Consider the following 10,510-nt stretch of genomic DNA (forward strand, 5'->3'; position numbering starts at 1 on the left):
TGCACTTGCATCCACGAGATTCAGATTCATGGTAAAAGCAAAAATATATTAACAGGACCAAGGCATCGGTGGTTGCTAACATGAGGTAGCAAAGAAGCTAACAGACCAACTTTTCATCATATCCGGCAAAGAATTTCTTTCATTAGGCATTAGTGAGAGTTTTTATTCGAAACTAGAAAGCATGGAAATAAACATTACCTTAAACTACAAGCATTTATTTATATACAAACCATTAATATCATTTTTTAAGTACTGAAGGAAAATAGGTAAGGGCATAATACTTACCTTGGCGGGGGCTCCTCCCCCAAGCTTGTCTCTGGCATGGGATTAGTTACGCCTCCATCCCATGCGACCATATACATCGTCCCAACAACGGTCATTTTCTTTAGCTATCGCATGAGTGGCCGCTAGCTCTCCAATAGTCTCTTGTTGGAATTGCTGGAAGTCTTGGACATGTCCTTGAAAATCATGATGAAGTGCGGTGGTGTCGAGGTGGATTCCCTCCACACGATGTTGGTTGAATTCTAGCTCACATTCCAGGGTTTCATGATATGCTGAGGTAGAGTGGCGTCCTGGATGAGGAGGGGGATATCCCTCAGAACTAGACAGCTGTGAGTCCTGGTGGCTAGTGTAATGGAAAGAGCCTCCCACTAGCGGGTGATGCCATTGGGATCCTCCTGCCTATGATGGTTGCAGCTGTGGTCCTCCATATTGTGGTTGATCCCATGGAGAGGCCCCTGCTGGCGCCGGCTGCTAGTGGTGTCCTAGCTATGGGTGCCAATGAGATCCTCCTGCTTCTTACGAACCTAGTGGGGTGGTAGGCCAAGCACCCCATTGAGATGGTTGCTGGCTACCCCACTGGTTGAGAACATTCTGAACATTTTGCTCGGCTTGGGCCCGAGTAGCAGCTTGAGCAGCCGTACTTTGAGCTCTCATCCCTCTCCGTGTAACCTGCACTTCACCTGCAATTCTATGATTGTGTTCTTCTATGGTCTCCAATGGGAGGGTTAGCTGGTCCACATTAGTTAACCAGTACTCCACATTAGGTAAAGTTATTTCATTAACATAGCCATGGTAAGTCATAATTAAAGAGCCATTATCAGGATCAACTCTCATCATGTGAGCTTGAACAAAATGATCAACATCAAGGGTAGGTATGTCTGTGGTTAAGTAATTTATTAAAGCCATATAAAGCAAGCCTAGATTTCTAGCAATTCTTGTTATCAAAGAGGTACATTCAACATCTCCACCACGTCTAAAAGTTCCTAACCAATATTCTATCATGCACATAACGGGGGAAACGAATTCTATTAATCATGGCATACATGAGCTTCATCTCATCTATTCTAACAGTGCGGATATCATTCCTTGGAAAAAGAGTCATAGCAAGCCATCGGTGCATGAAATGTAAAGTTGGGTTGTGAATTTCATTGGTTCTTGGAAGGCTAGAATCATCAGAGTTACTAATTTCTTTCCAAAAATCAACTTTATCAAAACCTTCAACAGCTTTGTCTAAATCAGGATTGCTACCTTTATTAAAGCCTAACAAAGCACTAAATTGTTTCCATGTAAGCGTGTATTGCTCACCAAAGAGTCTAAAAGTAACATGATTTGCAGTTGTTGTAAGCGTGCATAAGAATTCAATGGTGAGTTGCCTACATCCTTCTTCATTAATATGCCAAAAAATTTCCCAACTGATAGCATGAAAAATATTTTGAAATTCTATAATCATACCTGTGCAGTTGAGGAAGTCATTGTCATAGACACGGGTGTGTAGAAATGTACGGTCCTTCAGGATATGGAAGGCTTGTTGCTCCCGATCATCCACCAGGATGAGAGAGAACTAACTTCACAAGGCAATAAATGGAGCCAGGAACATGCAAAGTGCCAAAGGCACCCCACTAGGGGGTCGGGCGACGCCCTAGGGTGGCCAACCTGCCATCTTTTGGCTTGATGCCCTCTTGGAGCTCCTCGGATTCCTTTCATGCAGATGCTCCATGTTGTGGCTTGCTCCCATGAATGACGGAGTCAGTGTCCCTTCCATGAATGATGGTTGTGTCAGGAGGCTTTATTTCAACCAACGAACAATGCTCTAGTCTTGGCTTGAAGTGGAATTTTCTTCCTTACCATTGATGTTGAGATGGATTTCTCCAGCTCCAACATCAATGTGTGCATTTGTTGTACTCAAAAATGGTCTTCCCAAGATTAGTGGTGTCTTTGTGTCGGCGCTCATGTCTAGAACCACAAAATCGACGAGGATGAAACAGCTTCTTATCTTGATAGGAATATCTTCTGCTATTCCCGCCGGATATTGGACTGATTGATCGACAAGCTGCAAACACATTGGGGCTGGGGATAACAAATTATTTAAGTTTGTCATATACTACCTTGGGCATCACGCTGACGCTCGCTCCAATGTCACAGAGAGCTTGGTCAAACTTCTGGGCACCAATTGAGCATGATATTGTAGGATTTCCTGGGTCCTTTTTAGGTAGTTGATTAAGTATGGTAGCGCTGCACTCTTCAGTTAATTTTACCATCTCCACGCTTGGCATTGGCTTCTTTTTGTTTAGGATGTCTTTTCAATATTTGCATATGTAGGGACCTACATAGCGTCAACTAATGGTATATGTATATATAACTTTTGAATTACCTCCTCAAATTTCTTGAATTGTTCATCCTTCGTTGCTTTTCTATTGCGCTCCGGAAATGGTAACACCTCGGTATCATAGAATTCATGAGGGGTTGTCCTTAAGTTTTCTTGGTGCACAACGGGGGCTTCTTCCTTAGCTGGTTCTTCTATTACCACCTTCTTCTTTGTAGCATCAGGATGAGGTGAATCACGAGTGGTCTTACCACCTCTCATGGTCACAGCATTAACTTTTTCATGGTTTTGTGAAATTTTTGCAGTTAAACTAGCTAGTTGGTTTTCTAGCTTTTTATTAAAGTTAAGCTGATTTCTCAAGGCTAAGGAAAAACTATTAAGCTTAGCATGAATATCTCCTAAAATCTTATCATGATCAAGCAACTTATTATTTATTTCTTCATTAACTCTAGCTTGGCCAAAAACAAGATCTTTAAGAGATGAACTATCAGAGGAATGAGTTGGCAAATTACCTTTGTTGATGCGCGGATTCCATCTCTGATAAGGTTGGTGCGGTGGTGGACCATATCCACCATCGTTGAGGAGGGACTTGAGGTCTCTTGCATGATCCATGCCTCCACATGACAGGCTTGTCTATGGCTGTTGCTTGGTTGCAAAATATTCTAGAGCGGCACAATCTCTCTTCCAATTCGCTCTTTCTTCTATTTTCCAAAGATATTCTATAGATACAGCATTTACTTCATAAATATGGGACGTACCTTTGAGATGTTTGTCTGACCATCCTTGGTTTTTCGACCATCTTCTTGATCAACTTTTTCGCTTGATCTACCTTCAATGAGAAGAATGCTCCTCTGGCAGCAGCATCGATGTGTTGACGAGACTCCAGCGTGAACCCGCGGTAGAAGTTTTGAATCAGAAGCCAGTCCTCCATTCCATGATGAGGGCATGTTTGGATGTATTCATGAAGTCGCTCCCATGCTTCGGGGATAGATTCTTGGATTGGTGTTGGAAGTTAGAAATATTACTGCGAAGGAGATTGGTTTTACCAACGGGGAAGAATTTGATGAGGAAGTCGTTGAACACTTCTCCCAGGTGTTCATGGCTCTTGAGTTGGTGTAGAACCAATGCTTCGCCTTTTCAAGCAATGAAAAGGGAAAAGTTGGAGTCGAATGGTGTCTTGTGGGACTCCTTCGATTGAAATTGTGTTGCAAATCTCTAGAAAATTTTGAAGATGAGCATTGGCATCCTCGGAAGGCTTGCCATAGAAAGGGCTCGCTTGCACCATTGTAATTAGTGTTGGCTTGAGCTCAAAGTCTCCTTTCTCCCTAACAACATCAGGACCTATTGCCACATTAGAAATAGTTGGGGAAGAATACTCATGAATTGTTTTGGCAGGTGTAGTGGAACTAGTTGATACAGAGCTGCTCAGAAGGGTTGGTTCAGTTGGTAGAGGATTTGGGCGGATTGGTTCAGTTGGTGGAGGATTTCTCCAAGGAGGGGTGGAACTAGCTCTCATCCTTCAAAGGAGAGCCTCAGGATCATCCTATGATGACATGGCTAGGCCACTTGGGCGTCAGGCGATGTGGAGGTAGGGTCGACCGACCCCACTAGTCAGCCCATGTGGGCCCTGCCTTGCTAGATGGCCTCCTGGTGTGCCTTCTTTGCAATAATTTTGACATTTTTTCTGCATTCAAATAAATCTCATGTATAAGTGGAATTCCATTAGTGATAAACCAAAATTCTACATTTTATGTTGTTTTCCCTTGTAATGTTTGTATTGTTGATGGGTAAAATAGGCATTTAGTGACCATCAACAGTGGCCACAGGCTCGAGTGCACGAATAATGGCCAGCATGGACCGTACCCCCCAAGAATGTATCCTTAGCATTGGTAGTAACAATAGCAAGAGATGAGGATGATCATTTTATGGGCGCCTAGGTGTTGGTCCTTCGAGGCATTGTTGATCCAGAGATGATGGAGTCCATCGCATGTAGAGAAGGGATGGCTCTTGCTTTAGACTTACAAGCTGATAGTATTAGATTGGCTAGTGATTGTCTGAACATGGTGAAGAGCATCTGACAAGGTGATCTCAGGATCTATGGATAGGTTATCTAGGAGATCAATACGAGGAAGGCAACTTTTAGTAGTGTCGAGATTGTACATGAGCATAGGGACTCAAACATCGACGCTCATAGAATAGCTCATAGCTTGATCCATGCCGAGGTAGGACGGCATGTGTGGTTCTTGAATCCACCTAATGGTGTGTGTAATATGTACAATCCTCCAATTTGAATAAAGAGGGTGGTGTTGCTCAAAAAATACTCAGAACATGACCCCAAAACCACCACCAGACTAACAAAAATTCCAATCATACTCGATGGCCCACAGGCTAAGCCGTCGGTCTAGCGACAGCGGACACAGAATGACTCTTCATACTACAAATCTGACTTTCAGTGTCGGCCCATCAGTGCTAGTTTCTATTGAACCGGTAGTGATAACTCTTCACTGTCGGTTCTTAGCTTCAAAATCAGAAAATGATTGGGGATTCCCAAAAACCGGCAATGAAGGTCTACATCACTACCAGTTCGTGGCTAGAACCGGCAGTGATATATCAATGCTAGTTCATGGCTTGGACCGGTAGTGGCGTTGTTCTATCACTGTCGGTTTTCATTGAAACTGACAGTGGTGTTGTGGTATCACTGCCTTTTTTGCTTGAACCAGCAATGATATCCCACAGTACAAAGCCATCATCCTCTCCTCCCTCCTCTCTCCCCATCCCGAGCACAATCATCAAGGAGGCTCACGTTTTATGTACTCCCTTCATGTTGCCACCGTTCTACCACCAAAATGTTCAATGAACATCTTGGATTTTCAAGCATGGGCATGATCTTCTTGCTTTAAAGTTAGTAACAAGCATCCACTCCTTTGAATTTATAGCTTTGCAAATGTTTTGATGGCTAGATTGCTGATTCTCATTCTAGTTCTTTGTCCATTTTAGAGAGCACTTTTCAATTGGATCTTGAGGAAGGCATTCAAATTGTGGTGAATCCATCTTCAAAAGGTGGGTGTCTAAGCCCATTTAATTCCTAGCAAATGACATGGTGGGTTTGGATGATTGTAGTATGTCATGCTTAATTGTTCAATAGGACTACTACCATTCTATTTGATGAGGACATCCAATGTGACACCTACCAACCCATTGTTTGGAGCTACATTGTTGTTAATGATTCAGTCTCCAATTTTTTTTGTAAGTAGTCTCTCCATTTTTAGGTGCCATGAAGTAGAATATGTTGTTCATGATTAATGCATGTAATTAGAGTTTTTTCAATAGGGTTACCAATTTAATTTTGATCAACACATCCATGCATGTGACACTTAGCAACCCATTATTTTGAGCTACATTGTTGTTCATGAAGGCTCCAATTTTTATTTTCCCCTATAATTACTCCCCTCATTTTTATGTGACATGGAGTAGAAATATTTTGTGTGCAGAGATGGATCAAGGGTAGATGTACGGTCTTCCATCGGAACGAACATGCGATATTTGATGGGCGTGAGCACCTTCATCATGACCGCCAAAGCTATATGCTCGGGATGGACAGCCTGTATTCTGCACATGCAGAGATTGCAATCATCTCAAGACATGGGTTAATGATGGAAGCAGATACGATGTCACATTGATTATCAGGTGGTTCGGAGAGACTAACGACATTGAGTAAGCATGGGGCAGGATGTTGAGAATGTTCCGTAGGAAAAACTTTGATGATGTGATAGCACCCTGAGGGCTGTTACTAACAGAGGAAACAGGTGTCAACACGCAACCTATGGCTCCCCGATCGAACACCGCCGATTTGAGTCTAAATCGGCAGTGTTGTTGAGAGTGCACTGCCGGCTTGTGACATGAACCGGCAGTGGTTATTCAAGAGAACACTGCCGGCTTGTGATATGAACCGGCAGTGTTGGCTCAATGGAATACTGCTGGTTCAGGTAACGAACCGATAGTGAAAAATTTGATCACTGCCGGTTTAAAAAAACCAGTAGTGATTGGACCCCCAATTACAATCGGTTTAGTTGTTCCGGTTTTAAAGTGAAGGGGTGTTGAAACCGACAATGATCTGAGGTACTTTGTTGCTGCTTTGTGCCATGGGACCATAGCTCCCTTCCCCTGTGTAGTGCCGTAGGTAAGTGGTACTCCCTCCGTCCCACGTTATTTGGCACGTCTAGGACCAGACACGCTAACCAAGGTGTATGCGAAATTACAAAATGCCCCTATAAATATCAGCCCCCTTCCTCCCATGACCCGTCCCTTGTAAATATCAGCCCCTTCCTCCCGTGACCCGTCCCCACCACACGGTCAACACTACTCCCTCGCGCTCTCGCACAGTTTTCTTTTTCTCTGGCCACCGGCGGCGCGTCGGCCTCCGGCCCCCTGGCCACCATGGGGCGTCGAGGCCCGTCCTGCCACCATCGACATCGGACCTCACCTCCGTCTTCCATGCCGACGAGGACAAGCTCTTTCCCGCCCGCAGCGCACCCGCGTTGCCGTGGCTCCCGCCGGCCAGAGCCGAGCCCCTGCGTCGAGCTCGGCAGTCGCGTCTTGCCTATGCCAGTCGCGTTGCCGTGGTAGCCGGGACAGGGCTCCATCGACCAAAGCTGGAGCCCGTGTGGCAGCGTTGCGAGGTCCAGCCACTGCGCGATGGCTACAACGGAACCCATGCACAGTGGCGGCCTGGCGAGGTCCAGCTGCTGCTCCTACGCGATGGCGGCACGAAACTCCTGTGTGGTGATGGCATGGTGTGGCCCAGCCTCTACGCGACAGCGTAGCAGAGCCCACCCGTGGCGGTGGCGTCTCCACGCGACGCCGCCGCATCCTGTGCCTCAACGCGTGGGCCGGGGTTACGCTGCCAACCACGCGCGAAGGAGGAGGGCTAGATGGGGACTGGGGAGGAGGCTGCGGGAGAGGAGCTCCGTATGGGGAGGTGATTCGGATTGGATTTGCGGTCACAGGTGCGGCGAGCCGGCGACGACGACGCATAACCAAAGTGAGCATCGGTGCGGAACATGCGAGGGAAACGAGTGGACGGGAGCTTCTGGAGCCTCCCACGTTTTTTCTTTTCTTTTTTCACAAGTTGTTTTGATATTTTCTTGGGCCCACACGCAACTAAACATGTGGTTGGTAAGACGGACTCCAACGATGTTACCCAACCCCAAAAATAGGTCATGCACAGTGTTTTGGGTAGCAAAAACATACTCCAACGGATAACCCAAACCGAGGACGCATTTGCATTCGTTCTGATCCGAAACGCAAATAAGCGTCTCGATGAAGAGACGACGCAAATCCTGGAGCCGTCCGCTCTCCTGCCTCCGCTCCTCTCTCTCTTGCCTTCCCTCCATTTCTCATCCCTTCCCCTCTCCCTCCCTCTCGAAGCGGCGACGCCGTCCCCAGACCCCGCTCCGCCCTGCCCGGCTCCTCGCGCCTGGTCCTCCCCGGCCCCCCTCCCCGAGCCCTCCACCTCGCCCCCGGCTGGGACAAACTGTCTGGGCGCTCGAGGACCAGCAGCGCCGCCCGCCTCCACCGGATCTAGGAGCGCGGCGTCGCGTGGAAGCCCTCTTCTGCCTTGACCACGGCGGGGAGGTCGACGCTGATGGCAACTGCCTCTTTCACCGCACCCGCGTGGATGCCCGCCGCTTCCACAGGCCGACGCGCGCGATGCTCAGGCACCGCGCCGTGCGCCGGTTCGCTGAGGTGGCTACAACACCGCCACGCGGGGGAGGACGACAAGGCCGCCGTCGACAGCCGGCCGTGAGGCACCTCTAACGCGCCGCCATCTAGGAGCTCGTTGATCTCGGCATCCAAAGGTACCACGACTCGCGAATCTGCCATTGCTCGTTGCTCCACTGCTTGCTCAAATCTTTTATTGATTTTCTCGCCGGATCTCGCGCCGGAGCTCGCAGCTCGGTGGCCAGACGCAGGGAAGACGAAGATGGAGGAAACTGGGAGTCTTCTTTTGGGGTCGCTGTTAGAGAAGGGCGGGTTTAGGTGCGTGACCCTTTTACCTGTACGTGACTCAAATGCTTGGAACAGGTCTCGTGTTTGCGTTTTCCCGTTGGAGACAGTCTGACGCCTCTGCACTGCGACACGTACAGAACAGTAGATGCGGTACTCTACGGATGCATGATAATTTGGGACAAAATTCAAACGGCAGATGTGTAAATATTATGGAACGAAGGGAGTACTGATATTTTTAGACCGATCATCTGAAAAGCCTCGAATAGTGATGAATATTTTGCTCGGATTGGTAATTCAGATAGCAAATACTAATACAAATACAAAGTAACTGATATCCATGGATATTAGATATCCAACATCTTATTCGGATATGTCTAAAAAAATAATCCGAAACATATATATATAGGGGGAATCTTTTTGTGCCATTAAAAAATATCACAATGCTTTGTGTAGCCTCTGAAAATAGTTCAGCGTCTTTAGCGTCACTCTGCGCCAATTTTTGTGCCCCCATGCCACTGCCGTCAATTTGGGCTCTAACAACAACCGTCCAAACTGCAGGTGTGAAAAGACGAAAATACCCTTAAGTCTAAATATATCATTAATGTTTTTTAGGCATCTTAAACGACTTCAAATGAAAAAACTTAAACTAGAAAGTTGTAAATTTCGTCGAGATCTATAATTTTTATATAAAAATTATCTTTATTTAATTCCGCAAAAAAATATGATTTGATACGATTAATATATCTTAGAAAAATCATATCTTTTTTTTGGGCAGAATTAAATGAAGATAATTTTTATATAAAAATTATAGATCTCGACTAGATCTACAACTTTCTAGTTTTGAGTTTTTTCATTTGAAGTCGTTAAGATGCTCAAAAAAATTAATGACATATTTAGACTTAAGGGTATTTTCCGTCTTTTCATAACTGCCAGCTTAACGACGTTAGAGCCCAAACTGACGGCAAGTCGGCATGGAGGGCACAAAAAAGTTGTAGCAGTGGCGCTGAAGACCGCTCAACTTTTCAGAGACACACAGTGCATTACGATCTTTTTAATGACACACAGGAAATTCCCCCATATATAGATATATTATATATATATAATATAATTATATATATATATATTATATATATATATATATAGAATTTGTGTGTGTATATATATATATAGAGAGGATAGTATATTTAGTAGCCCAGCTACAAAATAAGTTATTTTGTAGCCAACTCCATTTACGATAATTTTATATACTAATTTACGATAATAGTCAATACATATTTATGATAGTTGGGTACTATAACACATAGAATATTTCCATAACGTTATAGTAACCACTTAGTAACGAGTTACTATAATCTCGTAAATTAATATAGTAATTATCGTAACTCATGACTACAGTTATTTTGTAGCCATATATATATATAACCAGGTACTGATTGACCTCCTCGCCCGCCCCACCGTACGTCCGCGGCACCACGAGCACCCGATCGCTCCCAACGTACGTCCGTACATCTGCTTTTGACTGTCTTTTTTTCTTTTTGCAACATGGACTCTGGTTTTTTTTTCCATTTTTCACACCGTCTCTGTTTTTTCTCCTTTTTCACGCAAACAGGATTTGTAACTGATTTTTTTTTTCTCTATTTTTTATTTTCCCTGTTTTTTCTTGCTTTTTTTTAACACAAATAGTTTGCCTACTGTTTTCTTTATTTTTCAAGCGAACAGGATTTGCAAATATCAAAAGGCAAGATTGACCGTTCTGTTTAACTTAGTTTAAGTTTTTTTTAAGTCTTCTTGTTTTGTGATTAAGATTATTTTTCTCTTCTTTTTGCCAAGGATTGGTGAAACTATATACTTTTTTAGTCGCTGCAACTGATCCATGATAATGAAAACAGACTTTCC

The 10,510-nt window shown here is 44.8% G+C and overlaps 1 non-coding gene across 1 annotated transcript; it reads left to right on the forward strand.

Annotated features, from left to right (window-relative positions):
• Positions 1-3,534: 3,534 nt before the first annotated feature.
• On the forward strand, positions 3,535-3,643 carry LOC136530717 (small nucleolar RNA R71). Its single transcript, XR_010777855.1, has one exon. It is a non-coding gene; the product is annotated as a small nucleolar RNA R71 (small nucleolar RNA).
• The last annotated feature ends 6,867 nt before the right edge of the window (positions 3,644-10,510 follow it).

The sequence above is a fragment of the Miscanthus floridulus genome, unplaced genomic scaffold, assembly GCF_019320115.1.
Source record: "Miscanthus floridulus cultivar M001 unplaced genomic scaffold, ASM1932011v1 fs_183, whole genome shotgun sequence".
NCBI classification, from domain to species: Eukaryota; Viridiplantae; Streptophyta; class Magnoliopsida; order Poales; family Poaceae; genus Miscanthus; species Miscanthus floridulus.